Genomic DNA, 5,298 nt, shown 5'->3' on the forward strand with positions numbered 1-5,298 from the left:
TAAGGAGTACGTTTCTTGTTGAGCATTGTTACCCACTTCTTTCTTGTTCTCCCACTATCACATCCCTCCCCACTTCACTTACCCCTCCCTCCCCATGGTGTAATCTTCATTTTCAACATAGTGTCTTGTGAGTATCATTGTTGCAATGGGTCATCCTCTGATGAACCTAAATTTTCTATTTCTCTAATCCTGGGATCCTAACCATAATAATAATGATAACTCAATTCAAAAGTTAACAAAAAATATTCAGGTTTTTATTCATCATATTAATTCTCTGTACATCTTGAATTATCTTGCAGTTTAGCTTCAGTCTTCCAAATTAGTTTATATGTGCATCTATAAAGATGTAATTTTATGTGAAAAACAGAAGATCTTTGGAGGAAGGAGTAATGAGAAGGAAATAGAGGGAGTAAAATCCAATACGTTAAATATATTATGGAATTGTCACTTCTGACAATTACTATCTATTAACAAAATAACTAAAAATTAATAAAGAACACACTGCCTTCTAGTGTTCTTTAAGAGAGCCATGATCTGACTTTTGAAAAAAAAACTTGTGCTAGATAAAATTTGTCCATGCATAATTTATATTGTTTGCCAATTATTTAACTTAATGAATAAAAATTTATCGAATAAGATTCTTTGACAAAAAATATAAAACAGTGACTTAGCAATTGTTTGAGAAAGTTATTCTTATGAGTTTTAAGAAACGGAATTGATATTTCCCTACAAAGCAATGAATTAGGTTTACTAATCTAGTCTTTGTAGTAATTTTAGAGAACATAATTGACATGAGAAACAACTAACTGCATATCTTGTTTCCTGAATGAGTGATATTTTAAACATTGTCTTTTATTCAAATAAATACTTAGGTTTACATTTCAAAATAAGTGCAATTTTATCTCCTTTCAGAACAAGTACTTACCCTGCAATTAAATGTACTAGCATATTCAGGTATTTAAAAGCTAAATTTTCTATGTTTTATATGCAGCTCTACAAATTCAGAATGACATGATTTTTTATTCATAATTATCTAACCCCAGATTTTTCCTTTATCAATATAAATTTTCTCATGAGTTTGTAGTGAAGGCTCCAGTAACCAGACTGGTTAAAACAATTTCCTGAATTCTAAATTTTAAATCAAATCATTTTTAAGCTTTGATAATATCATTTATTGTCTCTTCAGAGCAATTAAGCTAAAACAAATACTACTTTTTAAACATTTCACTCACATTGTAAAGAATATTAACATAGGTCAAAAAGAAACTAATTATTTCAGACTCATCATATTTGGTGATCTTATTGTGAAGAATGTAGAGAGTAGAAGGTCCTAATACTCAATAAATAGTTTTGGTTAAATTAAATCATATATCTGGATTTCTGATTTGGAGCTTAATCACATGGAAACAGGAAAATAATAAAAAAATTACTTTGGGATCACCAGAAAAGGATATGTGTGCATGTACCACAGTTGCTTTATTAGTTTGTAGTTGAACACTGGACTTCGATTTATATCTTGGCTGTTGTGGTGAATAATGTGAGTAACAATGAACTACAGATACATTTATGAGTTACCCACAGACAAATAATCACACGATTGGTGGGTCAGACAATATTTCAACTTTGGATTTCTTTAGGAAACTGCATACAACTTTCTACAACGAGAACACTAACCTGTATTTTGACCAAGAGTGTAGAAAATTTCCTTTTCTCCACAGCGTCACCAGCCAATATTTTTACCTTTTTAGTTTTTTTAAAGGACATGTTTTTACTGTGTGCAGTACCCAAGACTGGCCTTAGACTCAAATCCTTTTACTCCAACCTCCAATCACTTGGAATTACCAGCCTTTACCACCACACCTGGTTCTTTGGCTATTTTTATGAGTTATAATAGTTAAGAAGTAGTATCATAGTAATTTTGAATTGCATTTCTCTAATGACTTCTGCTCACAAAGCATTAAGCCAACATAGACGTTGTATTAAATACAAATTTGTAAATCCACAGGCGATTTTCAGGGCTTTTTGGAAAACATGTCTATTCAGAACTTTTGTCCATTTTTAATCAAGTTTCTTGTTAATCTCATCTTTAATCTCTCTATAGAAAATCAATAATTAATTCAAGGTAGTAGAAAGGAAAAAAATAAGCAGCTCCTAAGATTTTAAAATTTTTAATAACATGATATTGCTTAAATCATTTTTCTGTTGACGCTTGAGACTCTATAACTCAATTTAGTTAGACCTTTTACAAGGCTATATATATTTTATTTATTTTACTTTGTTCTTTCCTGCATGAATAATTTAACTTGGTTTCTTTCAGTCTCATGTAATTCAGATTTCAAACTGAAGAATAAATGAAAGGAAGCAAACAAAAAATATAGTTCCCCTCATCTGATGATGCCTCTACAAAAATGAGGAAAGTGTTCATCCTTCTAAGGACCAACGATAGAATATTAAAAAGACAATTTATTCTTCTAGGTCTTCCTTATCTTTGCGATGTAACTTAAATGATACAAAACATAATATACTGCTCAGATACTTTTATGTTTTATCAGCTTTGCACATTTTCATATGGATTTCACCTCAGTCTACAACATTCCTTCATCGTTCTGTCCCTGTTATTTTTATATTATCACAACATAAGATAACCAGTTTGATTTATAGCATAAGTTATCCACTGGCTTCCTTGGAAGCAAAGCATGGTCAATAGATATTACTTCTGGTTGCTCACACTACATGTAATGGTTTCTGTACTACTTATCACATTCTATTTGGTATTTAAAAAAGAATGCTGGCTAAACTCAAAGCTCATTCATAGGTTTACGTTAAGTGTTTCACAAGTTTTATGCTCTTAATTCTTAAGATAACATTCGTTATAATGCTAATGTTATTACCATTGTAGTGTTGGGAAAAATTATAGTTAAAGACAGTAAGTGCATGGCCCAAAGACACACACAGTGAGGAAGAAAATGAGTCAAAGTTTCCAAAAGTCTTTCAGCAATACCAAAAAGGTGGATAAAATCTCTCCATTCTCTTACACTCTCAATTCAGTATTCATATTGCCCAAGAAATAATAGCGTAGCAAATATTACAAATGGTTATTGTTTTCTATCACATTTTGTCTTCAACACAGACTGTGGTGGTGACATTGGGGTATCATGCACAGAGCTGAGCTTACAAATTGAGGTCCGAAGACAGCCAAATTTCTTCTGTCCCACAGTTCCAGTTTCTTTTTTAAAACGTACCAGAACTTTTAAATATCATCACTTATTATCTTTTCACAATCCCCAAACGAATTAAATTGACATATAATCACTCCAAAAGGCTTTCAAATAAGGAGATGATACAACAGGCACCCATAAAGTAAATTTTCTTTTATTTTTAAAATTATTCTAAAAACATTGTGCTGGCTGGTCACACTTATAATCCTATCTACTCTGAATATTTGCTCAGGAGACTGAGATCTGTGGATTACACTTGGGAGCCAATCAGGGCCAAAAAAAAAAAAACCTCATGAAATTATTTTTCAAAATGTTTAATGAACTAGCAAAGAGCCAGGAATTGAGATGTAGCTTACATAGTAGATCACCAATCTAGATAGGAAAGGCATAGCAAGACCTTGAAGCCCTGATTTTAAACTCTGAGCATGATGATATATATGTATGACGTGTGTTAGCAGGTACATGCGTGTTTGCTTGAAGGCTGCGGCACTCACACTCACATACATTTATTCAAATTACCTTCATATCACTGTTCTGCATTAATTTCTTTGTTAGCGATATTATATGGGTAAAATAGAGGAAATAAACTCTTCCATCTCAGAACATTTTTATATGTTTTTTTTGTAATAATACTGTGCAGAGGAGTCACATTTACATGAACAAGGAAACTAGTACATTTCCTAACAAGAATTCTTACCTCCTCCTTTATATTTCCCCTACCATCCCTTCCCTTCCACCTCCACAAGTACACTCCCCTCCCCCTTCCTTCCTCCACCTAAATTGTAAAGTTCATTTTTCAACATAGCGTCTTGTGCATCTCATTGTTACAATGGGTCAACCTGTATCCTTATTTGAGCAATTTTTCCCTTCCCCTCCCCAAACTAGAGAAGCATACATTCAAGATGTATGTGCACCAACTTCAAATACAGAGAAAACAGGGGTTATAGCGTGGGGAGAAACATACAAAGAAACAAAAAAAAATGCCATCGCTCATTATAAGTACGTTAGAAACAATAGCAAGAAAGAAAAAACTACTTGTGTCAGTATCTTGGGGTTCAATTTCTTTAACATCATCTTATCTGGTTCTATGTACATAGCTTTTCAACTTTTCTGCTTATCCCAGACATACATTTGTTATTGAAAATAAGGGAAATCATGGGACCTATGATTCTTTGGACTTGGGTTACTTCACTCAATAAAATTTTTTCCAAGACTTTCCATTTCCTAACAAATTGGGCGATGTCATTCTTTCTGATGGAGGCATAGAATTCCATTGTGTATATATACCACATTTTCTTGATCCATTCATCTTGTGAGGGCATCTGGGTTGGTTCCATATACTAGCTATCGTAAATAATGTTGCAATAACCATAGTTGTGCTGGTAGTTTTAGTATGGTCTTGTTTATGATCATTTGGGTAGATCCCCAAAAGTGGGATTAATGTGTCATAGAGGAGTTTTATGTGGAGTCTTTTGAGGAACCTACATACTGCTTTCCAATGTAGTTGAACAAGTTTACACTCCCAACAAGAATGCAGCATGGTTCCCTTGTGGCCACATACCTTTCAGCATCTGTTGTTGTAAAAATATGGAATGCGCCACGAATTTTCATGTCATCCTTGCGCAGGGGGCATGCTAATCTTCTCTGTATCGTTCCAATGTTAGTGCATGTGATGCTAAATTGAGCAAATAACATTTTTTCTATATAAAGTATAATTTGTATTGATTTTATGAAACTAGACAATTCAACAAAAATAAGTTCAAAAGAATTGTTGTGAAATTTTAGAATCATGTACTTCTTACATAAGCACACATTTAAGAATAAAATCAAGATAGACATGCCAAAAACAAAATAATTCCAGATATTTGTAGTTCAAGAGATGTGTAGGAGGAGGGATTCAATTATTCTATACAAGGCACCTGTCAAAATGAACATTGCAGCAAGTGTTTAGGTTTGTTAAAGTTTTAATGTTTTAGGGCTGGGAAGGTGGCTCAGTGGTAGAGTGCTTGCCTTGCATGCATGAGGCCCTGGGATCTATTCCTCAGCACCACATAAGCAAAAAGAAAAAAGCGGTAAGTGA

At 33.1% G+C, this 5,298-nt stretch overlaps 1 non-coding gene across 1 annotated transcript; it reads right to left on the bottom strand.

Moving 5' to 3' along the window:
• Positions 1-4,799: 4,799 nt before the first annotated feature.
• Positions 4,800-4,911, bottom strand: LOC122095471. The gene has a single exon (XR_006145149.1). It is a non-coding gene; the product is annotated as a U6 spliceosomal RNA (small nuclear RNA).
• Positions 4,912-5,298: the final 387 nt, after the last annotated feature.

The sequence above is a fragment of the Dipodomys spectabilis genome, unplaced genomic scaffold (genome assembly GCF_019054845.1).
Source record: "Dipodomys spectabilis isolate Male_0828 unplaced genomic scaffold, ASM1905484v1 ptg000351l, whole genome shotgun sequence".
NCBI classification, from domain to species: Eukaryota; Metazoa; Chordata; class Mammalia; order Rodentia; family Heteromyidae; genus Dipodomys; species Dipodomys spectabilis.